At 44.2% G+C, this 26,927-nt stretch overlaps 1 protein-coding gene across 2 annotated transcripts in view; it reads left to right on the top strand.

The window, feature by feature from the left end:
- Window positions 1-26,927, top strand: part of LOC126183770 (uncharacterized) — a 675,939-nt gene that overhangs the window by 53,105 nt on the left and 595,907 nt on the right. The window lies entirely within an intron of this gene.

Genomic DNA, 26,927 nt, shown 5'->3' with positions numbered 1-26,927 from the left:
GATACTGCGTGAAGAGTTTGACAGAGCACTGAAAGACCTGAGTCGAAACAAGGCCCCGGGAGTAGACAACATTCCATTAGAACTACTGACGGCCTTGGGAGAGCCAGTCCTGACAAAAATCTACCATCTGGTGACCAAGATGTACGAGACAGGCGAAATACCCTCAGACTGCAAGAATAATATAATAATTCCAATCCCAAAGAAAGCAGGTGTTGACAGATGTGAAAATTACCGAACTATCAGTTTAATAAGTCACAGCTGCAAAATACTAACACGAATTCTTTACAGACGAATGGAAAAACTGGTAGAAGCCGACCTCGGGGAAGATTAGTTTGGATTCCGTAGAAATGTTGGAACACGTGAGGCAATACTGACCTTACGACTTATCTTAGAAGAAACATTAAGGAAAGGCAAACCTACGTTTCTAGCATTTGTAGACTTAGAGAAAGCTTTTGACAATGTTGACTGGAATACTCTCTTTCAAATCCTAAAGGTGGCAGGGGTAAAATACAGGGAGCGAAAGGCTATTTATAATTTGTACAGAAACCAGATGGCAGTTATAAGAATCGAGGGGCATGAAAGGGAAGCAGTTGTTGGGAAGGGAGTAAGACAGGGTTGTAGCCTCTCCCCGATGTTATTCAATCTGTATATTGAGCAAGCAGTAAAGGAAACAAAAGAAAAATTTGGAGGAGGTATTAAAATCCAGGGAGAAGAAATAAAAACTTTGAGTTTCGCCGATGACATTGTAATTCTGTCAGAGACAGCAAAGGACTTGGAAGAGCAGTTGAATGGAATGGACAGTGTCTCGAAAGGAGGATATAAGATGAACATCAGCAAAAGCAAAACGAAGATAATGGATTGTAGTCGAATTAAGTCGGGTGATGCTGAGGGAATTAGATTAGGAAATGAGGCACTTAAAGTAGTAGAGGAGTTTTGCTATTTGGGGAGCAAAATAACTGATGATGGTCGAAGTAGAGAGGATATAAAATGTAGACTGGCAATGGCAAGGAAAGCGTTTCTCAAGAAGAGAAATCTGTTAACATCGAATATAGATTTAAGTGTCAGGAAGTCGTTTCTGAAAGTATTTGTATGGAGTGTAGCAATGTATAGAAGTGAAACATGGACAATAAATAGTTTGGACAAGAAGAGAATAGAAGCTTTCGAAATGTGATGCTACAGAAGAATGTTGAAGATTAGATGGGTAGATCACGTAATTAATGAGGAGGTATTGAATAGGATTGGGGAGAAGAGAAGTTTGTGGCACAACTTGACTAGAAGAAGGGATCGATTGGTAGGACATGTCCGAGGCATCAAGGGATCACAAATTTAGCATTGAAGGGCAGCGTGGAGGGTAAAAATCGTAGAGGGAGTCCAAGAGATGAATACACTAAGTAGATTCAGAAGGATGTAGGTTGCAGTAGGTACTGGGAGATGAAGGAGCTTGCACAGGCTAGATTAGCATGGGGAGCTGCATCAAACCAGTCTCAGGACTGAAGACTACCACACACACCACATGAACTTATGTCATGAACTGCACTATTTGAAACCGAGCCAATGTTGCACACAACATCCTTTACTACCAAGTGTCATCAGCAAAAAGAAATATTTTAGAGTTATTCATAATACTAGAGGGCATATCATTTATATAATTAATGAACAGGAGTGGTCCCAGCACTGATCGATGGGGCACCCCACACTTGACCGTACCCCACTCAGACCTCACATCACATCCATTATCAACTCTGTGAATAATGACCTTTTGCTGTTTGTTGCCAATGTAAGAGGTGAATCCGTTGTGAGCTACTCCCCGTATTTCTTAATGGTCAAACTTCTGGAGCAATATTTTGTGATCAACACAATCAAACGCCTTCGTTAAATCAAAAAATGTACATATCGTTCGAAACATCTTGTTTAACCCTTCCAATACATCACATAGAAAAGAGAATATAGCATTTTCAGTCGTTAAACGACTTCTAAAGCCGAACTGCACATTTTATACAAAATCGTGTGATACTCGTATAAAACGATCAATTATCCTTACATACACAGCCTTCTCAATAACTTTAGCAAACACTGATGGCGTAGAAATAGCTCTAAAATTGTCTACATTATCCTTTACTCCCTATCTATAAAGCGGCTTTACTACTGGGTACTTTAATCGTTCTGGAAACTGGCAATTCCTAAAGAAAAAGTTACAGATATGGCTAAATACAGGGCTAACATGTGCAGCACAGTATTTTAATATTTTGCTAGGCACTCCATCATATCCATGAGAGTCCTTAGTCTTCAGTGATTTAATTATTGACTCAATCTCCCCCTTGTCTGTATCATAGAGGAGTATTTTAGGCACCAATCTCGGAAAGGCATTTGCCAAGAGAGTTATATGATTCCTTGTAGAAACTAATTTTTTTTTAATTCACCAGCAATGCTCAGAAACTGATTGTTAAATATTGTACATATATCTGATTTATCAGTAACAGAAATACTTTTACTGCGAACTGACTTTATATCGTCGACCTTGTGCTGCTGATCATATACATCCTTCACAACTGACCACATGGTTTTAATTTTATCCTATGAATTAGCTATTCTATTTGGATACCACATAGTCTTTGCACCCGTAATAACATTTTTAAGCGCCTTACAGTACTGTTTGTAATGGGCTACTGTAGCTTGATTGTGACTACTTCTAACATTTTGATATAATTTCCGATTTGTTCTACATGATATCCTTATCCCACTATTATGCCTCCCAGGCAGCCTTTTACTGCTAGTACCCGGTTTAGAACGTTCTAATGGAAAGCAGCTCTCAAAGAGCATGAGAAATGTGTTAAGGAAAGCATTATATTTGTCATCTTTGTTATCAGCACTATAAACATCCAGCCACTCTTGTTCCTTGACGAGGTTTAGAAAACTCTCTGTTGCTGTTGGGTTTACTTTCCTACATAGTTTGTAACTATATGTGACATTTCTTTGAGTACAAAAATGTTTTAATGTTAAAATTTGTGCGTCATGGTCTGAAAGGCTATTCACTCTTCTACTAACAGATACCGATCTAGTAATGAAGAATGAATAAAAATATTGTCTATGGCTGTGCTACTGTTCCCCTGCACCCTAGTTGGAAAAAAGACATTCTGCATCAGATAATATGAATTTAGGAGATCTACCAACATCATTTTTCTTGCACCACCATAAGCAAAATTTATATTGAAGTCACCACATATAACTAATTTCTGGTACTTTCTATAAAGTGAATCAAGAACACTCTCTAGGTTGAACAGAAATGCTCGTAAGTCAGAGTTAGGGGACCTACTAACAACAACAATTTGAAGTTTAGTTTCATTAAATTCAACTGCCCCTGCACAACATTCAACTATCTGGTCAGTGCAGTGTCGTGATACATCTGTGGACTCAAATGGAATACTATTTTTTACGTAGATGGCCATTCCCTCACACCGCAAGGAACTCCTTGAAAACCAGCCAGCTAAAATATGTTCTGGTAAAGGAAGCCTCTGAATCGTCAAATTAATTAAGTGGTGCTCCGATATACCAATAATTTCAGAGTTAACATCTGTAAGCAGTTCACTAACTTTATCTCTAATACCTCTTATATTTTGATGAAATATGCTAATTCCTTCTCTACTTGGAAACATGACATCCTCTGAAAGTGAGCCCTTAGCTAGAAGGACTTCCTTTAAGTAGGTGTTCCTATCAGCTGACTTCAATTTAAAAATTGTGCAGCTCTAACACCAACTACTACAGGAGTTTTTCCACTAGTGATCCCACCACCACTCAGTACACTGTCACCTATAAGATTTGACAGCCTCCCCTTCCCAAAACTATAGAGGTGCTGGCCATGGTTAGTGAAACCCTATCTACTGATAGACTCAACTGACACCACTGAAATGTGACCCATGCCCACTGCCATCAGTCCCCTCTCCAGCCCCATGTTAACGCACGTAACAACCACATTAAGATGGGGCCGATCATGACGCTGAAACAGTTGCATGAAATGCACATTAGTGCCACCAGTTTGTGTAGCTATCTTTACCAGGCCACTATCTACATCATATTCCCCGTCCCTGTCAAGAATGTTCCCTGCTCCACCATCACTACCTGATCCTCCTTCGTAAAATTCCTACATACTCGTAATTCTCCTAGGCTGTAAGTCACCTGAGCCAACCCTGCACTAGACTTCACAATGCTGGTGACCTGGTACTCACCCTCCAACACTTCCTGCAACTGCTGGCCCACACTTCTACCGTGTGAACTACCTTGCAGCAGAACCTTCATCTTTCTGTTAGACTTTGCAACTGACCTAGGCCTCCTAACTGCTGATGACTGCTGCATGTTCACTACACCTACAGCTACAAGAGGCTCCTCTCCACTCAACTCTGACAGTTGGTCAAATCTATTGCATATACGCAAAGTATAACTATCTGAATACTTCATCCTCCTAGCTGCCTTCTTGCCAACTGCCAGTTCCCATTCCCCAGCACCCTTCACTCTCCTCAACCTATCTAGTTCCTCCTTTGCGTGTTGTAACTGCACCTGAAGGGCACAGATTTACGCTCCAGCTCCTCTTTCAACTTATTTCTACTACAGATTCTCCATTCCCAGGAGAGGATCTCGCTAGAAAGCCCACTGGCTTCCCCACTGCATACCCCCCCCCCCCCCCCCAATGAAAATACTTAGAACGAAACCCACACCGTAACCCACTACTCACAAATCTACGACACGGCCCACACTTCTTACTCATGGTAAAATTTTACAGTTACTGAAAAAAAAACTATACATCTACGTTACCTTAGTTCAGTTACACCAGTAGAACTACACTCCTGGAAATTGAAATAAGAACACCGTGAATTCATTGTCCCAGGAAGGGGAAACTTTATTGACACATTCCTGGGGTCCGATACATCACATGATCACACTGACAGAACCACAGGCACATAGACACAGGCAACAGAGCATGCACAATGTCGGCACTAGTACAGTGTATATCCACCTTTCGCAGCAATGCAGGCTGCCATTCTCCCATGGAGACGATCGTAGAGATGCTGGATGTAGTCCTGTGGAACGGCTTGCCATGCCATTTCCACCTGGCGCCTCAGTTGGACCAGCGTTCGTGCTGGACGTGCAGACCGCGTGAGACGACGCTTCATCCAGTCCCAAACATGCTCAATGGGGGACAGATCCGGAGATCTTGCTGGCCAGGGTAGTTGACTTACACCTTCTAGAGCACGTTGGGTGGCACGGGATACATGCGGACGTGCATTGTCCTGTTGGAACAGCAAGTTCCCTTGCCGGTCTAGGAATGGTAGAACGATGGGTTCGATGACGGTTTGGATGTACCGTGCACTATTCAGTGTCCCCTCGACGATCACCAGTGGTGTACGGCCAGTGTAGGAGATCGCTCCCCACACCATGATGCCGGGTGTTGGCCCTGTGTGCCTCGGTCGTATGCAGTCCTCATTGTGGCGCTCACCTGCACGGCGCCAAACACGCATACGACCATCATTGGCACCAAGGCAGAAGCGACTCTCATCGCTGAAGACGACACGTCTCCATTCGTCCCTCCATTCACGCCTGTCGCGACACCACTGGAGGCGGGCTGCACGATGTTGGGGCGTGAGCGGAAGACGGCCTAACGGTGTGCGGGACCGTAGCCCAGCTTCATGGAGACGGTTGCGAATGGTCCTCGCCGATACCCCAGGAGCAACAGTGTCCCTAATTTGCTGGGAAGTGGCGGTGCGGTCCCCTACGGCACTGCGTAGGATCCTACGGTCTTGGCATGCATCCGTGCGTCGCTGCGGTCCGGTCCCAGGTCGACGGGCACGTGCACCTTCCGCCGACCACTGGCGACAACATCGATGTACTGTGGAGACCTCGCGCCCCACGTGTTGAGCAATTCGGCGGTACGTCCACCCGGCCTCCCGCATGCCCACTATACGCCCTCGCTCAAAGTCTGTCAACTGCACATACGGTTCACGTCCACGCTGTCGCGGCATGCTACCAGTGTTAAAGACTGCGATGGAGCTCCGTATGCCACGGCAAACTGGCTGACACTGACGGCGGCGGTGCACAAATGCTGCGCAGCTAGCGCCATTCGACGGCCAACACCGCGGTTCCTGGTGTGTCCGCTGTGCCGTGCGTGTGATCATTGCTTGTACAGCCCTCTCGCAGTGTCCGGAGCAAGTATGGTAGGTCTGACACACCGGTGTCAATGTGTTCTTTTTTCCATTTCCAGGAGTGTGTTTATGGAATTAGCAATCGCGGTCTCGAAATTCTCTCTCTACTAAGAAAGCAACTACTTAAATTAGTGCTACTATACCACAACTAATACCAATACCAACAACAATTAACAACATTATTAGCTAAAACCGAAAATTAAAGCGGACACTGGAACACTCAAGTTAAAACACCGAATGAAAATTTTACTGAAATATTTCACTAGAAACAATAAGAAACGTCAGCTGAAAACTAAAGCACGAAATTTATTAAACGATTTCAACGCACAGAAAACTCTAAAAAACACAGCGACAGAACGTTTCCAAAAGTTTGTTAAATCGTTATTTAGCCACAAACAGCACGAAACACCGCTGAAAACTATTAAGTTTAATAAATGTATAACAGTGCACAAATAACTTTGTCAGTACTTAGCTTTATAACCACTACAGCTGCAACTGCACGCCGCAAAATGTACACTACTGGCCATTAAAATTGCTACACTAAGAAGAACTGCAGATGATAAACGAGTATTCATTGGGCAAATATATTATACTGGAATTGACATGTGAATACATTTTCACGCAATTTGGGTGCATAGATCCTGAGAAATCAGTACCCAGAACAACCACCTCTGGCCGTAATAACGGCCTTGATACGCCTGGGCATTGAGTCAAACAGGGATTGGATGGCGTGTACAGGTACAGCTGCCCATGCAGTTTCAACACGATATCACAGTTCATCAAGAGTAGTGACTGGCGTATTGTGACGAGCCAGTTGCTCGGCCATCATTGACCAGACGTTTTCAGTTGGTGAGAGATCTGGAGAATGTGCTGCTCAGGGCAGCAGTCGAACATTTTCTGTATCCAGAAAGGCCCGTAAAGGACCTGCAACATGCGGTCGTGCATTATCCTGCTGAAATGTAGGGTTTCGTAGGGATCGAATGAAGGGTAGAACCACGGGTCGTAACACATCTGAAATGTAACGTCCACTGTTCAAAGTGCCGTCACTGCGAACAAGAGGTGACCGAGATGTGTAACCAATGGCACCCCATACCATCACGCCGGGTGATACGCCAGTATGGCGATGACGAATACACGCTTCCAATGTGCGTTCACTGCGATGTCGCCAAACGCGGATGCGACCATCATGATGCTGTAAACAGAACCTGGATTCATCCGAAAAAATGACGTTTTGCCATTCGTGCACCCAGGTTCCTCGTTGAGTATACCATCGCAAGCGCTCCTATGTGTGATGCAGCGTCAAGGGTAACCGCAGCCATGTTCTCCGAGCTGATAGTCCATGCTGCTGCAAACGTCGTCGAACTGTTCGTGCAGATGGTTGTTATCTTAAATACGTCCCCATCTGTTGACTCAGGGATCGAGACGTTGCTGCACGATCCGTTACAGCCATGCGGATAAGATATCTGTCATCTCGACTTCTAGTGATACGAGGCCGTTGGGATCCAGCACGGCGTTCCGTATTACCCTCCTGAACCCACCGATTCTATATTCTACTAACAGTCATTGGATCTCGACCAACGCGAGCAGCAATGTCGCGATACGATAAAGCGCAATTGTGATAGCCTTCAATCAGACCTTTATCAAAGTCGGGAACGTGATGGTACGCATTTCTCCTCCTTATACGAGGCATCACAACAACGTTTCACCAGGCAACGCCGGTCAACTGCTGTTTGTGTATGAGAAATCGGTTAGAAACTTTCCTCATGTCAGTACGTTGTAGGTGTCGCCACTGGCGCCAACCTTGTGTGAATGCTCTGAAAAGCTAATCATTTGCATATCACAGCATCTTCTTCCTGTCGGTTAAATTTCGCGTCTGTAGCACGTCATCTTCGTGGTGTAGCAGTTTTAATGGCCAGTAGTGTAAACACACTACTGAGGCGTAAGGCTTGTAAGAGTCAGCCTGCAAAGTTGCATTACTTTTAGCAAAGCCCTTGCGCCTTTTCATAGAACGTGAATTAATAAAATAACACTTGGTTTATTACAACTGAACATTTATGTCCACTTCAAGTGGACGATTCCACGTGGTACCGTTATCAAACACGTCTATCAAGCGTCTCACAAGGGTTATGGCAGCCAACGTACAGTGTCAACTTGCAAAATCTTTGTAAAGTGTTTGTTGCACATTCTTTCAAATGGCTCTGAGCACTATGGGACTTAACACCTAAGGTCATCAGTCCCCTAGAACTTAGAACTACTTAATCCTAACTAACCTAAGGACATCACACACATCCATGCCCCATGCAGGATTCGAACCTGCGACCGTAGCGGTCACGCGGTTCCAGACTGAAGCAGTTAAAAGTCGGCCACAGTATAAAAATCACACAGAGCGAGACACTTAAAAAACAAAACCACTGGAAACGATGGAACACTCACAAAGAATAAAAACCGCCGGTAGGGACCTGCCGAGGGACTGGAGGTCGGAGAGGGGGGAAAAAGAGGGGAGGGGTGATGGGGGGCGGGAGGAAGAGGAAAAGAGGGGCACAGGGGGCTCACCAAGAGGCCGCAAACGGGCTGGGCGGGAGATAAAGAGGGAAGACAAGGCAGAAGGGAGTGCAGAGACACAGAAGGGGAGTACGAGAGGTAGATGGGCTGTAGGAGAGGAAAAGCCGCTCAGGGGAAGGGAGGGGGAGGAGGGAGCCCTGAGGAGGAGGCAGGAGGAAGGTGGGGTTAGAGTTGGTAGGAGGGGTAGTTGTCAGGGCAAAGCTCATCATGCAGGAGTTGCATTGGGCAAAGAGGTGGAGGGTATGGAGCTGGAGAGAGGGTGGGATACAACAGTAAAGGTGAGGCAATGAGTTGGGGTGGAGAGGAATGGGGACATCAGGGGGTGGGGGGGATCGAGTCAGCAGACAATATACGGGGTGTGGATGTGTTCAATGAAAAGGAGAAGGTGGGGGAAGGGGATGAGGTCATAGAGGATGCACGTGGGGGATGGAAGGTGGATACGGAAGGCGAGGCAGAGTGCATGGCGTTTGTAGGGCTTTATAGAACCTGGGAGCGGCGGTAATCCAAGTGACGCTGGCGTAACGAAGAATGGGGCAGATAAAGGATTTGTACATGTGAAGGATAGTGAAAGGATGCAGCCCCTATGTCCGGAGGAGTTTCAGGAGGTTGAGTCTGTTGTGGGCTTTGTGTAGGATTATAAGGAGATGGGGAGTCCAGGTGAGGTAGCAGCCGAGGGTGAGTCCAAGATATTTGAGGGTAGGAGTGAGATGGATAGGATGGCCATAAATGGTTAGGTAGAGATCATGGAGATGGAAGGAACGGGTGGTGCGGCCTATGATGATCGCCTGGGTCTTGGAGGGCTTGATACGCAAGAACCACTGGTTGCATCAGGTAGTGAACTGGTCATGGTGGGTTTGGTGGGTACGTTTGGACCGTGGAAGGGTAGGATAAAGGTAGCATAAGTTGGTTTCAGTTAGTTTAAATAGTGTATAAGTCTAGAGACCGATGACATCAGCAATTTGGTCCGTTAGGAATTCACACACACATGTTAAATATTTATGAAATTTACAAAGATTTAAAAATTTCCGTGAAAAGTTCACTATACTCACTTGCTCAGAAAGTTCCTTGTGATAACGAAACGACCATAAACAGTAACAAAAGTGAACATAACGGTCAGTGCACCAGAAAGCAATATGGCAGACTCAGCACTCAGCAGAGACGTGACCACAGCAGACAGCTACTAGCTCGCGCATGCGCAATGAGGCCACTAGTACCGAATTTAGAACTGGCCCTATTCCTTTATCCCTGGAATTATCGCGCGTTGCTACTAACGCGATCATAACAGTCAGCCTGTTCACACGACTCACGGCTGCCATTCACGCAACTGGTTGTTAATCGATCACAAGTTCGTTCTTCGTGTAAAACGGGCATAACGATCGAGGAGATGCAGTACCCGCTGCTCATTGGCATGCGCTCACTGCGTTTGCTGTGGAGGAGGAGGAGATTAGCGTTTAACGTTCCGTCAACAACACAGTCATTAGAGACAGAGCACAAGCTCGGATTCGGGAGGGATAGAGAAAAAAAGCGGCCGTGCCTTTTCGAAGGAATCAGTCTGGCATTTGCCTTAAGCGATTTAGTGTAATCATGGAAAACCTAAATCAGGACGGCCGGACGCGGTTTGAACCGTCGTCCTCTCGGATGCGAGTCCATTGTGCTAACCACTACACTATCCTGCTCCGTACGTTTGCTGTGAAGCCCTGATATAATGGGTATCAACCGCTGTATGCCATATATAGGGCATATGTATTATTATTATTATTATTATTATTATTATTATTATTATTAGTGGCAGTGGTCAGACACAAAATATTGGCAGCCTAAAGACTTCCAGTTTGCGCCAGTTCCGATGTAAGGAATCCAGTAACCAACTAATTTAAAAACAATAAGCATAGTGTACGCATTTTACCTTGCTTAATTTTTATGAGTGGTAGGATGAGGATGAAGTAAGGTTCACTGGTGAGAGAACTGGTACAGAGGAAGTATGTTTTGTAAGAGTCATCTGCTCTCATTAAATTTTCTTGGGAGGAGTTGTAGGCAGCGGTGCACTGATAATTGCTTCATCATTTGATAAAAAAGTTTGAGAGAAATAAGCGTTACCAATTGTTTCATTGACTCATAAAACACCTACAAAATTGATTATTATTTACCTTCGATTATTTTAAAAATGAAAGCGTTCAAAATATTCTTTTCCACTCCGAAGCTTAGTTAGGCACTAGCGTTCATGACGGGGGGTGGGGGGGGGGGGAGGGGGGGGCGTTCAAAATATCCAGTTCCTGAAATAACCGATTTTCGGGGTTTTATTGCTATTAGTTCTAGCAGTAAACATATATTTCGAACAAAACTTGAAATTAAAACTTCTAATGGAGGAGATGCAGTAGGAGAGCTCGATCGATGTGAGGTTGAGGCTGTGTCAGAAATCGTCCTCAGTGCCTCCAGTAAAGATGGCGAAGATGACGGAGACGGGTGCAGCGACCGCGAGAGAGAAAGGCCACAAGTTGATAACTTTCCTGCACCGTCGTTTTTGGATCACATAAATTTTTCACTCTAAAGCAACGCCAAAGTTAAAAATTCAGTTATTATCCCAAGTTTATAGCACATCAATAAAATTATGGGTGTATGAATCAATTTCACCTACTCTTCCAAGGATTATTGTGGATAATTTCTGCTTATAAGATGTCGGAAGTTTGTTGTGTCTCCTTCCATTTTTAATCTTTTAGAGGACATGGACCATTGTGCTTCATTCACGTACGTACTCACACAATTCGTTTTTAATTTATTTGCATTGTGGGACAGCTACAGCGTCGTCCTGCTGCCAACAGCGAGCAACTCAATGCTGACGTATTAGAGAAAGCAAGCAGGAATTTATTTTAGTAGCGGTACAAGTCCGTGTGCTTTTGTGCATTGCAGCGTGTTGCTATTTCTTGCGAAGATCATGGATTTGCAGGTAAAAAGAATTTACTTACTTTTCTCCCAGCATTATAGAAATTTTGTTCCAAAAAAAGGAATATACGAGGATGAAGTTCATGTTAAGAATAACAATGGAAAATGAGGGTGTCCATCTTAATTTATTTCACCTATACATATGTTTTCAGTCACCTGGTGCTGTATAAATCATAACTTGCGTTACTTTCTATCTAGATACCAGTACCGATGACGATGAAACTTCCTATGAAAGTGCAAAAAATGACGGAACAGGAGACATTGTTACTTATGCCTGTGCGAACGTCACAGCCGCAAATATGCAGACAAAAAGGAAGCGTGCTCGAAACAAGGAGGGTGCAAGGAAAACGGGCACATATAAAAAGCAATTTCGAAAGAAAAAAAGAAACACTGGGGTGTTATACGTCACAGAAACTGGTAAAATAATCCCTCCAAAAACATTTCGCAATGTGGCCTGCAGGTGTGCACGTAAATGTTTCAATAAAATTTCAGAGGATGAGGAAGACGTTATTTGAGAATTTCTGGGCTATGGGTGATATTAATCGCCAAAATAGTTATCTGAATGGTTTATGCACGTATCATTCAGTTAACTGCCGACAACCAAGAGATGGCTCTGGTTCTCAGAAAAGCTGTATTTATGAATATCGATTACTTGTGAACGGAAACTGTGAAATAGTATGCAAGAAGGTTTTCTTGAATACTTTTGATATTTCTAATGGACGACTCTCTAGGCTTTTAACAAAAAACGAGGAAGAAGGTACACCTCACCTTCATGGAAGGGGCAAGCATCAGAACAAATTCTCTGTACCGGAAGCTGTGATCAGTGATGTAAAGGAACACATTAAAAGCTTTCCAGTTTCCGAGAGCCATTATGCAAGGAAGGATAATCCCCACAAAAGTTTTTAAACCTTGAGCTGTGTGTGGCCAAAATGTACGATTCGTACAAAGATAAATGCATATCTCAGAATAAAGAAATTGTGGGGGAGCACGTCTATCGAAAAATCTTTAACAAAAACTTCAACCTGTCATATCGACCACCAAGTAAAGACAGTAGCTCTTTTTTTGACAAATTGAGCTTTGAAATGGACGCTGCTACCAATTCAGAAGAAAAAAGAAAGCTTCAAACTGAAAAGGACCTTCACCTTAGGAGGGCTGAAGCTGTAAGAACAGCGATGGCTACAGACATAGCATGTAGTGAAGAGGCAGATTCCCAGGTGTTCGTGTTTACCTTTGACTTGCAAAAAGCACTTGCATTTCCTAAACTGACAACATCGTTATCGTACTACAAAAGAAACATGTATTTGTATAACTTTGGTTGCCACAATTTAACTGACGGCAAAATCCATATGTATTTTTGGGATGAAACATCTGGATGAAGGAGTTCACAGGAAATTGGTATCTGTTTATTGAAATATATTGAAAAGTGTATCACTTCTCAAAAACAGTTAGTTGCGTACAGTGACACGTGTGGTGGGCAAAACAGGGACATAAACATTGCCGTAACACTATTTAAAGTGACACATTAACAGGTTTATAGACAATGTTCAATTTATTTTATTTCAGTAGTGGTACAGCTCCATTACCTCCACTTTTCTGCCTATAATGCTGCTGAAATTAATGATCTGAACAAGTAGAAAGAGAGGTTCATATCTAGCAACAAGCCATATACTTGAATATTTCTGGTATCTCAACAGCAGATTTTTCAGCGCTCATTTAACTTTAGGACTCTGTATCTCAGAGTGAACAAAAATGGACTTGTACCACTATTGAAATAAGCCCTTCATATGCTGTAGTTTTAATGTGGGCAATGCCCAGTGTGGTTGTGAGACATTTGAAAAGCTGACATTCAAACTGCCTTCCGCGATCAGTAGTTGTGATACGAGGCACGCCAAAACGGGATATCCGTGTTGAGGCTATGGCAAATGAAAATGCTTCTGCTGTGATGTCAGCTAATGGAACTGCTTCTGGCCATCGGGAAAAACGATTAATAATTGTTAGTAAATAGCGATATCCTTGTGATGGAGATAGGGACCCAGCCGTGCCCACGTTAATGTGACTGTCCACGTTAATGTGACCGAATCTTGTTGTCGTTTGACGATAACGTCCCACTGCGCTGTTGATGTGTCTCCAGACTTTAATTCGTTAGCAAGGAATACATGATGAAGTCCAGGCCTTCACGTCTGTTTTTAGTGATGGCCAAATGAAGTGCTTTCTTACTAAATTCATGGCTGCTTCAACACTAGGATGAGCTAGATTGTATAGCGAGTTGAAAATTGCTTGTCGTAGTTGTTGAGGTACATATGGGCGAATCATATATCCAGCTATGTCACAAACAAGTTCTTTACCATTTGGCAACATTATTGTTTGAAGTGCAAGGGACGTCGTATTCTTGATGTGTGGAAGCTCATCGTCACGTCGTTGGTTTTCCGCAATTTGTTCCATAGTAACAGTTGGAGGTATAGTGATTGAAGCAATTCGTGAACAAGCGTCGGATGCGAGGTTCTCCTTCCCCGTAGTGTAACGTACGTCTGTGGTGAACTGTCCGATGAAACTAATGTGTCGGATCTGACGTGGAGAAGCTTTGTCTAAACGTTGCTTGAAGATGAAGGTGAGTGGCTTGTGGTCGGTGTAAATTGGAAAATCACGTCCTTCAAGCATGTGTACTGAAAGCGCTTCACTGCTGAGTAGGCAGCGAGGAGTTCTCTGTCATAGGTTGAATAATTCCTGTCTGCAGTTGTCAGTTTCTTGGAGAAGAATGCTACTGGTTGCAGATTATTGTCTTTGATTTGTTGTATAGATGCACCAACAGCATAATATGAGGCGTCAACCATTAAAATTAGAGGTAAATTTGAAGATGGATGAGCCACAAGTGCTGAATTGGCCAAACTATTTTTAGGTCATTAAAGGCTTGTCGAATATTATCTGTCTAATTAATTTCCTGTTACCATTTTTCTTAGTCCCATGGAGTAGGATCAAATACTATGCTTCTTTACCGGCTGCTCTTCAGTAAAAATTAATGAGGCCAAGAAACCGGCGCAGTTCTTTTATTGTTGTAGTTAGCAGATAGTCAACAATGGTTTGTACTCGATCTGGTAGTGGTCTAATTCCCTCTGCAGTTACTATATATCCCAGGAAAGGTACTTCTATTGAACCGAAAATGCATTTGTTCAGATTGATTCTGATGTTGAATTTACTGAGGCATTCGAAAAGCAATTGAAGATGCTTCTTGTGCTGTTCTTCATCTTGTGATGCCACTAGAATGTCATCTATATAACAGTACACGAAATCGAGGTCTCTCAGTATATTATCGATATACCTTTGAAAAGTTTGTGCTCCGTTTCGGAGACCAAACGGAAGTCGCAAACACTAAAAGAAACCAAATCACTGCGGTCTTAGGTATATACTCTGGACGTACAGGGTTGTGATGATAATCTTTGACTAGATCGATCTTTGAAAATATTTGTTTTCCATGCAGTTGGCTGTTAAAATATTGAAGGTTAGGAATAGTAAGCCTGTCAGGCTTGGTGATTTTGTTGAGAGCGTGGCAGTCTCCGCAAGGCCTGTAGAATCCGTCTTTCTTGGGAAATAAGTGGAGGGGGCTTGCCCAGGAGCTCTTTGTCGGCTGGCAGATTTTCTTGTTAATCGTCTGTTGGAACTCTGCTTTAGCTGCGTTAAGTTTATCTGATGGTAGTCGTCGTGCCTTTGCTGCTACAGGATGTCCTTCTGTGACAATCGTATGAAAAACAATGGTATCTGAGATGTCAAAATGGATGTTTTCTTGGAGCAAGTTTGGAAATTTCTTTAGAATGGCAGCATATTTTTCATCTGGTGACATTACATGAACTGCTTCTATGCCCGAGACCTTAATCAATGTTCCATATGTTGCTGCTGACGTTACCGGGTCAATGAGTCGTCTGTTCTTGAGTTCTACTAAGAGATCGTAATGGTGAACGAAGCCGGCTCCGATAATCTGCGATTGCTCATCTGCAATTACGAAATTACATGTGAAGTTGCGCCGTAAACCCAAGCTCAGTAATAATAGACGCTCTCTGTAAATATTAATAGCAGTGCCATTTGCAGCATAAAGTTTACGATTTGGTTTCTTTCGGCGATTACTATCCGAAGGCGGATTCACAGAGATATCAGCTCCGGTGTCAATTAGGTGACGACTTCCGCTACTTCTGTGTGTGAGAAATAGACGGCGTAAAAGATGGCCCGATCACCTGCCGCCGCTAGTGTGGAGCGTTTGAGTTTGGCTGTTTGTTGGAATTTTGGGTGGAAGATGGTCGAAACGAGCATGAGCTCTAACATTTCTTTGCCCTGTGTCGATATTTAAAGTGACACCAACATAGTACTCCATAAGGTTTAAAACACTGGCATGATCGTGACCTGTCTCGTGATATACTTGGTGAGCAGCGAGGTGAATGTGAGTTGGTTCTTGAACGTGCCAGTGTTTTCAGTTCATTGACTGTCAACGTTAATTCAGCAATCTGCGTCTCTAGTTTAGAGAGTCTATCGTTGCTGGTATCATTTACTTTACTGACTGCAATAGTGGATGTTGCCTGCAAGGTTTGAGCACACATATTCTACCCCGTTTGTGAAAATTCGGCAGTTTTGTCAGCCATAGTGGCTCTGGTGTCAAGATCATTTTTACTTGTAGCTAGTATTGAACGTGCGGTGACAGGAAGCCGCTGCATAAATATAGTTTCCAAAAAATCGTCCTTTACGTGCGTACCAGGTAAGGTTCGCATCTCACGTAAGAGCCGAGTTGGCTCCTTATCACCTAATTACACTTCTGTTAATAATTTCGTTACTTTTCTATTTTTTGACTTTTCAAATTCCTGAATTAGTCTTGTTTTAAGCTCTGCGAACGGAGTTGTATATAATGGTAGAGTAAAAAATTCGGAAATTTATTCTACGACATCCGCTTCTAGTGACGCAACAACATGATTGAATTTCGTGGTTTCGTTAGTGATACCCAACATGGTAAACTGTGCTACAACTTGAAGGAACAACTCCTTCATGTTTTTCTTCCAGACGGATGAAATGTTCACTGAAACACGAGCAATATCCGCTTCGTTCCGTACTGATGCGGGCGTTGGATTTGCGTCGGTGCTGTTGCCGATCATTTTTACACTTCACTAATCACAAATGCGTTCCGCTTCTTATTAATCACGTCGGGGTCACCAATGTGGTTTATGGTTTATGGTAGAAGGACCATAAAAGACAAGAAATGATGCATTTGTACGTTCAATAAACACTCAAAACATTGTAGATGTCAGCAAGGTCAGAGATGATAACAGTTTCTAAGTAATAAGAATGTAAACAAAGTTCAGAGATACAATTTACAAATATTAACACTCGAGTCCGCCACAGTCCCATCTTCTTCCATCAGACGCTGACTTTGGGACGTTACATTGCCAACATTTAGAAACCATTTGTGGCAGCATTAGGGGGCGAGGAAAAGACCTACAGTTAGTTCCATCAGCGTGGAGCAACTGCCCATACAGCCGGCCGAACCTTGGAGCACATTTATATAATCCTCACGCCTCAGAGTCGTTAGCAGAGGTCAGTCTGGTTGCGGCCCTAGTTGGCCACCCTGGTCACCTGATCTGTCAGTGTCGATTACCTTGTTTGGGGAGTCCACAATCTAAGATGTATCGCAACAATCCTCATAGCCTACAAGAACTGTAGCAGCACAGTTCGGATGAGACTGCAGCAATTCCAGCAGTCCAGCTTCGACCCGTCTTCACCAACTTGCTGACCAGAATCCAAAAGTGCCAAGAGATGACTGGTGGTCATTTTCAGCATCTGCTACAATCAGGTTAGTACCGTATTTCCTTTCCTCTGCTGTGTTTCTTTGTACCTTGGAACTCTGCTCTCCAAACCACTTTTATTTGCCCCACCCTGAATATTGCAAGAAATTAAGAAAACATTTAAATTGGAACACGTGCAACCAAGTTACGGAATTTTGGTCTTATCAGTGACTTTGATCCGTATCCTCAGCATTTTTTGAGATTAAAGATTAGTGCTCGGAAACAAATGCAACAATGCGCAGTGGTCAGGACTTACGCGTATATAGCACATCGACTACATACGCTAGGAAATTAGTCCTTTTATGCATTGTGTACCACCTTATAACGGAAGCAATGCTAGTGTTATCGATCGATGTAACAGGACATACTATCGACATTAGAGAACCTTAATTTCGTGCACGAGCTCTTACTTTAAGTGCCAATATCAGTAAGAATGGCGTTTAATCGCCACAATGATGAGGCCGATTCTGAATGCATTCTACTGTTACACCTGAAGATAGGAGAAAGATAATCGTAACACAGAGAGAGACATAGCATTCACAGCATTCCTTGAACCCTTAGGAGATTTCGGAGGAGGAGTCTTACGTGAACGGAACTACAGGTCCGTTACACATACATATTAATCATTTAATATTTCTTGTAACTAAATTTTTGACTTTTAATATGAATATGCGAGTTTGTTTTAACCACAAATTTAATATTCATGGTAGATTAGAATTAGAGCGAGCCATTTTCACGGACATGAACATTCGCGTGGCTTCGAGACACGAAGAAAGCGGCGGAAATCCAGAAATTTAGGAATAGTCACTTAGGTTTGAACATATGCCAAGAGAGTAGCAAAACTGGAAGTCTTTTAGAGATAGCCAAGAAGCTTTCAACGTGTTTAGAACAGTAACAAATGTAAAGTATTCACATCATCTGAGTGTTCTTTTTTAATTGGAAGGGAATTTATGCTAATTCTATTTCATATTATGTATGAGAGTTATTGCATGATGTTAAATATTTTTGTTTTATTGCAAAAAAGCATTAATCTGGTACAATGGTCACTAAAGAATTTCGTGTCCAATACCATAATATCTTTCCAACTGCCTGATGTAGAAACTGAACAGGGCAGGACTTCGTGAGACGGCTGTTAATGAAGATTACAACTCTGTCACAATACGAACACAGTACGAGAGATAAGCATTCGTCCTAGTGATGTAAGTGTATTCAATCATTAATTTGGAAGGTCGTAACTATAGTGAATGTTTTCATAACAGTAGGGACCGTTCCTTTTTATCGGAATATATCATCGCAGAGCGTTACGTCGGGCCTACAACCATAAAATAAACATCAAACACCAGAATACAAATGAAAAGTAAGCTTGTTATCTATTCTGGGGCGATGTCGGATACCAAACACTTCAGGAAATTCGCTCGCAAAGGATATCGACGAATTCCTCCGACGCCATTTTAACCCATTGTTCAAGAGGTCACTACCACAGTATTTCAGATCTGTTGTTGTGTGGGGCTACCGTAACAGCTTATATTTCCCTTTTGTGCGTCTAGCTTCTGTCTGCTTCCCAGAGGCAACACGGAGCTGTTAGAAATACTTCATCCATGACACAGCAGGCCTATGAATAATCACAAACTGACTCCTGTAATTTGAAACAGTTATGTTACCCACCCAACACTTCCCCTTACGTGTCGAAGATACAATATATTCCTGCATGATAAACCTAAACTTTTTATAATAACTTAAAATACATTATATTCTATCTGACCAAAAGTAACCGGACACCTATTAGTGGACATTAATATGGGATGTCCCCACCTTTCGCCTTACTGACGGTTTGAACTTTACGTATGAACAATTTTAATGTCGTGCCTGAGTCTCTCTAGAGGAATGGCAGCCCATACATGCTCAACAGCCGAAACCAGAGAAGGCATTGATGGATTCTGGGGCCTGAAGCGGAGTCGACATTATAACTCATGTGAAATGTCTTCGACTGCGTCCTGGTAGGGATTCCGGGCAGCCCAGTACGTTTTACGAATGTAATTTTGTTCAAAAATCATTGTCTCACAGATGATACTTTACGACAGGGTGCATTGTCATGATGTTACAGTAGATCATCGTCTCCGAAATGTTCCACTACTGTAAGCAGAAAACAGTGTTATAAAATGTGTTCATATCATTCCCCACTTAGCGTTTCCTTCACCGCAATAAGGGAACCACACCGTAACCACGAAAACAAATTATGCTGTGAACGTGGCGATACACGTAACTGCATGCTTGACAAGCACGCTTGCCCAGGTCTGCTTGTCCAAGAATGCTTGAGTGTGTGTAGAATAAATTTGCGCGAGCGTTAGAACTGTACAAGCAACTTGATGCTTCATCGAATTTCGATTATGCATGCTTGTACAAGCTTCAATCGTGTATAGGCTTGTACAAAAATTTCGATTTGATATAATTTTTATTTGGACCTCTTAAATTACATTATGTAGAAAGGTTGTACAGTAATGTAGCACAAGTCAAAAAATATAGTATTACATCGAGAAAAAGAAAGGATAATCAACGATACCATGGCAGATTCCATAGTGAGTCTGCCGGGAGTAGTTAATATGGGAGTAATATTTTCGTTTCTTTAACCACTCTTTACTCCACATATCAGGTTTCCTCCTTCGTTTTTTTTTTTTTTTTTTTTTTTTTTCGTAACACAAGCAGGAAGGCTAACCAAAGCCAGCACATTGTCATCTGAGCTCGACGTTTCCTGGTAAACAGACTAATGCTTGTAGAGGCATGCTTGAATCGTGTGGAAGTGCGAGGAATTTATGCACGCTTACTCATCAATGCTTGCGCAAGCGTGATTGTCAAGCATGCAGTTATGTGTGTGGCCGCCTTAACTCCATTTGATCTGTTCCTCATTGTTAGCACTACACACGACGGCAGGTGACGTTCTCCAGGCATTCACCAAATCTAAACCTTCCCATCGGATTGTACAGCGTATAGCGTGATTCGTCACTCCAGATCATTCGTTTCCAGTCATTCACTATCCAGTGGCGTCGCCATTAACGCCATCTTAAGCGTCTCTTAGCGCTGACTGGAGTAGCTTATGAGGAGCTGCTCGACCATTGCTGCCCATACTTTTTACCTGTCTACGCTTAGTCATTGTGCTAGACGGACTGTCAGTAGCACTATGGAACTCGCAAGTGATGCCTTCGGCTGAGGCGCCTTGTCACGGTCCGTGCGGCTCCCCACGTTGGAAGTTCGAGCTCTCCCTCGGGCATGGGTGCGTGTGTTGTCCATAGCTAAAGTTACACTCCTGGCCATTAAAATTGCTACACCAAGAATAAATGCAGATGATAAATGGGTATTCACTGGACAAATATATTATACTAGAACTGACATGTGATTACATTTTCACGCAATTTGAGTGCATAGATCCGGAGAAATCAATACCCAAAACAACCACCTCTGGCCGTAAGAACGGCCTTGTTACGCCTGGGCATTGAGTCAAACAGAGTTGTAACAATGGAAAATTGTACTGAAATGCAGGAGGATCTGCAGCGAATTGACGCATGGTGCAGGGAATGGCAATTGAATCTCAATGTAGACAAGTGTAATGTGCTGCGAATACACAGAAAGATAGATCCTTTATCATTTAGCTACAAAATAGCAGGTCAGCAACTGGAAGCAGTTAATACCATAAATTATCTGGGAGTACGCATTAGGAGTGATTTAAAATGGAATGATCATATAAAGTTGATCGTAAGTAAAGCAGATGCCAGACTGAGATTCATTGGAAGAATCCTAAGGAAATGCAATCCGAAAACAAAGGAAGTAGGTTACAGTACGCTTGTTCTCCCACTGCTTGAATACTGCTCAGCAGTGTGGGATCCGTACCAGATAGGGTTGATAGAAGAGATAGAGAAGATCCAACGGAGAGCAGCGCGCTTCGTTACAGGATCATTTAGTAGTCGCGAAAGCGTTACGGAGATGATAGATAAACTCCAATGGAAGACTCTGCAGCTGAGACGCTCAATAGCTCGGTACGGGCTTTTGTCAAAGTTTCGAGAACATACCTTCACCGAAGAGTCAAGCAGTATATTGCTCCCTCCTACGTATATCTCGCGAAGAGACCATGAGGATAAAATCAGAGAGATTAGAGCCCACACAGAGGCATACCGACAATCCTTCTTTCCACGAATAATACGAGACTGGAATAGAAGGGAGAACCGATAGAGATACTCAAGGTACCCTCCGCCACACACCGTCAGGTGGCTTGCGGAGTATGGATGTAGATGTAGATGTAGATGTAGATGACGTTACAGGTACAGCTGCCCATACAGCTTCAACACGATACCACAGTTCATTAAGAGTAGTGACTGGCGTATTGTGACGAGCCAGTTGCTCGGCCACCATTGACCAGACGTTTTCAATTGGTGAGAGATCTGGAGAATGTGCTGGTCATGGCAGCAGTCGAACATTTTCTGTATCCAGAAAGGTCCGTAAAGGACCTGCAACATGCGGTCGCGCATTATCCTGCTGAAATGTAGGGTTTCGCAGAGATCCAATGAAGGGTACAGCCACGGGTCGTAACACATGTGAAATGTATCGTCCACTGTTCAAAGTGCCGTAAATGCGAACAAGAGGTGACCGAGACGCGTAACCAATGCCACCCCATACCATCACGCCGGGTGATACGCCAGTATGGCGATGACGAATACACGCTTCCAATGTGCGTCCACCGCCATGTCGCCAAACACGGATGCGACCATCATGATGCTGTAAACAGAACCTGGATTCATCCTAAAAAGTGACGTTTTGCCATTCGTGCACCCAGGTTCGTCGTTGAGTACACCTTCGCAGGCGCTCCTGTCTGTGATGCAGCGTCAAGGGTAACCGCAGCCATGGACTCCGAGCTAATAGTCCATGCTGCTGCAAACGCCGTCGAACTGTCCGTGCAGATAGTTGTCGTCTTTCAAACGTCCCCATCTGTTGACTCAGGGACCGAGACGTGGCTGCACGATCCTTTACAGCCATGCGGATAAGACACCTGTCATCTCGACTGCTAGTGATACGAGGCCGTTGGGATCCATCACGGCGTTCCTTATTACCCTTCTGAACCCACCGATTCCACATTCTGCTAACAGTCATTGGATCTCGACCAACGCGAGCAGCAATGTCGCGATACGCTAATCCGCAATCGCGATAGGCTACACTCCCACCTTTATCAAAGTCGGAAACGTGATGATACGCATTTCTCCTCCTTGCAACAACGTTTCACCAGGCAACGCCAGTCAACTGCTGTTTATGTATAAGAAATCGGTTAGAAACTTTCCTCATGTCAGCACGTCCTAGGTGTCGCCACCGGCCCCAACGTTGTGTGAATGCTCTGGAAAGCTAATCATTTGCATATCACAGCATCTTCTTCCTGTCGGTTAAATTTCGCGTCTGTAGCACGTCATCTTCGTGGTATAGCAGTTTTAATGACAACTAGTGTAATAATAATCACCACATATCATCATTTGAGTAAAAGCAGCAAGAACTTTATGCAGTTGTATCATTTATGATACCATGATGAGGAGTGGTGTAGTTAAAGGATACGAGGACCACAGCGAAAGTTTGTGTTCTTCAGAAAGATCAAGCAACACTCGGAAGCTCAATTACCAAGCTCGATTGCTCTTGCATAAACTAACTGTCACCAGGGTGGTTTAAACCAATATGTTACACAGAATTTAGAACAATGGGCACGTGATAGCAACTATGAACATCTTGGCGGCTTTGCGTGACACAGAATAACACACGAAGGCGCACTCTTGTCGTTTCACTCGCTTGTACTGGTCTCATATCTACGTGCACATAGCCCTCAGAATTGTGTATACAGAAGACTCACAGAAGACCAAAGTGAACTCTCACACCAACACGATGTAACTTGGAACAGTGAAGTTGCCGTTATACGTTCGGAAAATTCTACCATTATCTGTTTTTCCTACCTTGGCCTGCATTGTCTCATAGAGCGTATTTGAAAGTACACGAGGAGAAAACTTCAACTAGCATGTAGTACCAAATCTCTGAAAGCAAGTCGCAGCAGGCATGTCACAAGCTTCCGCAAGGGCCAGTGAGCCACATTGGTGTCCAAAAATAAAGCAACAAACCGCTATTTCCCCGTCCTGTGTCTAATTCACGATACAATCATACAAACTGTCAATAGATGTCCGTATGTTGGTGTTCTGCACGGAAGATGGCATCCCCGTCAACGGACAGCCACGCCATCGGTGACGTCAGGGCACCTTTCAAACGTGGAGTGTTTGCCTGATAGTCCTACATCCACAATCGCTGTGTACACAACCACAGACGGTTCCGTATGGATCACAGAAGACGCCTACCAAACTCTGTGCAGTGGAGGGCCATAGGAAGCATGGGAGCAAGATAGTCGCAACCTGATGTGGCACGATGACTTAATGAGAATCGTTCTGTTGTTTCTCGGATGTGGCGACAGTTTACATGACCGAAACTGTATTCCGAAGACCAGGACATGGCCGATCTCGTGTGACATCTGAAAGAGAGGACCGTTATTTTCCTGTAAGGGCAAGACAGTATCGCCTTAGTACTGCACGGCAACTGGCAGCTGACCTCACAGCATCCACTGGACGTCTTGTATAGAGCCAAACGGTGTACAAAAGGCTTCCACAGAGTGCTCTTCACTGTCGGAGTCCTGCTGTATGTGTACCTCTGACGTGTCTTCACAGGAGGAAGAATCTTGAAATCAACTTCCAAGTTCATATTCACGGTAACTTGCACGAGTGGGCGCAGTTTATGGTACGGAAAGCACCTCCAAAACATCGCAGAACCACATCTGCTCTGAACTAAACCCCCGTCATACTGAGGGTTAAACGTCTCATTGGAGTGTGGGTGCACTCCACGCCATGCATCATTTGAAAAGAGGCAAAATCGTGACTTTCCTGACCACACTACATCCATTTTACTGCCCATATTATTTGTTTCTTGGCCACTGAAGACGTGCAGCCCTATCTGCCACTGTAAGCAACGGCCTTTTGCGAGGTACCCGCTTCTAAAAGTGCGTCGGAAGGAGGTTCCATCGAAGTTTTTGCTCTAAAATTGGTTGAGTCACTGACAAGAGGGTTTGAAACCGCCTGTCATTTTTAATGGATGACATTCGTCTTCGCTCCGCTCTCAGTTAGGATATGCATACGTCCACTGATATTACGCCGTATTGCATGGCTCTCAGAGGTACACCATTCCTTGTAGAGGTGTTGGACAGTGCGCGGTGATACATCAACAAATTGGGCAACTTTACTCACAGTGTAGTCAGGGGCACCTCCAAACGCTGTAGACCCTTTCTGCCATTCTGTCACGTTTACACGACTCATCTTACTGCGCTGATCTATGCGACCGACTGGCCTTGACACACATTTCATTGTCATGACTTTAGTCAGCGGTGGAGTGTCACAGGACTGCCTGATACCACAGACTCACCTCATAGTGAACACTGGGATCTTTTGAGGTGGTAATTAATGTTTTGTCCGGTTGAACGTCGTTGCAGTAGTAGACGCTACGGCAAGAAAGGAAGACTGAATTGATTGTTGGTGTTAATAACGATCATCCTCCTTTACCTCCTCTGCATTACTGCAGATGGCGTGTCACTGAGCACATTTGTTCTGTGCATGCAGTACACGTGAGGCGCCTAGTTGTTTACACTGCACTGTGTGGAATACAAAGGTTCTGTTGTAGTTCACTAACCCGCTGTCTTCAAGTTGATGTCCCCAGCGTAGAAACCAGCATTCAGGTCGTAGGTTCTGTATCCTTAGGTTGAAACTGACTATTAGCGAGGTTCTGTTCTGAAAAGTACATGATCAAACACAATGTTTACGACAATATATCTTTACACTATTTGTGGCACGTGTCTGTGCCTCATGACTACCGGAGTGAATTTTTTAATACTGAATACTGGCAAACACATCCTGCCACAGACAATATGACTGTACATCTCGACTGCCTAATCCAGAGTGACGAACAGGAACTTAAATAAAAATTGGAAACAAATCCTACGACAGACAACATGTCTGTTCTTCTTGACTGCCTAATCCAAGAGTGACGAACAGCCCGAAGCACTTCGCGCGCCATACCAGAAAAGGTGTGACCCAAACGCTTCCGAAGTGCTTCGTCTACAATTTCGTCAGTCTTTTGTTTTTGATTTTAATTGTTTTTAATAATTCTAAAATGACTAAATGACTGATTGATAGTCAGCTGTTGAGAGATATTTATACACTCCTGGAAATTGAAATAAGAACACCGTGAATTCATTGTCCCAGGAAGGGGAAACTTTATTGACACATTCCTGGGGTCAGATACATCACATGATCACACTGACAGAACCACAGGCACATAGACACAGGTAACAGAGCATGCACAATGTCGGCACTAGTACAGTGTATATCCACCTTTCGCAGCAATGCAGGCTGCTATTCTCCCATGGAGACGATCGTAGAGATGCTGGATGTAGTCCTGTGGAACGGCTTGCCATGCCATTTCCACCTGGCGCCTCAGTTGGACCAGCGTTCGTGCTGGACGTGCAGACCGCGTGAGACGACGCTTCATCCAGTCCCAAACATGCTCAATGGGGGACAGATCCGGAGATCTTGCTGGCCAAGGTAGTTGACTTACACCTTCTAGAGCACGTTGGGTGGCACGGGATACATGCGGACGTGCATTGTCCTGTTGGAACAGCAAGTTCCCTTGCCGGTCTAGGAATGGTAGAACGATGGGTTCGATGACGGTTTGGATGTACCGTGCACTATTCAGTGTCCCCTCGACGATCACCAGTGGTGTACGGCCAGTGTAGGAGATCGCTCCCCACACCATGATACCGGGTGTTGGCCCTGTGTGCCTCGGTCGTATGCAGTCCTGATTGTGGCGCTCACCTGCACGGCGCCAAACACGCATACGACCATCATTGGCACCAAGGCAGAAGCGACTCTCATCGCTGAAGACGACACGTCTCCATTCGTCTCTCCATTCACGCCTGTCGCGACACCACTGGAGGCGGGCTGCACGATGTTGGGGCGTGAGCGGAAGACGGCCTAACGGTGTGCGGGACCGTAGCCCAGCTTCATGGAGACGGTTGCGAATGGTCCTCGCCGATACCCCAGGAGCAACAGTGTCCCTAATTTGCTGGGAAGTGGCGGTGCGGTCCCCTACGGCACTGCGTGGGATCCTACGGTCTTGGCGTGCATCCGTGCGTCGCTGCGGTCCGGTCCCAGGTCGACGGGCACGTGCACTTTCCGCCGACCACTGGCGACAACATCGATGTACTGTGGAGACCTCACGCCCCACGTGTTGAGCAATTCGGCGGTACGTCCACCCGGCCTCCCGCATGCCCACTATACGCCCTCGCTCAAAGTCTGTCAACTGCACA

Source organism: Schistocerca cancellata, chromosome 4 (assembly GCF_023864275.1).
Source record: "Schistocerca cancellata isolate TAMUIC-IGC-003103 chromosome 4, iqSchCanc2.1, whole genome shotgun sequence".
NCBI lineage: Eukaryota > Metazoa > Arthropoda > Insecta > Orthoptera > Acrididae > Schistocerca > Schistocerca cancellata.
This window is presented reverse-complemented; position numbering and strand designations above follow the sequence as displayed.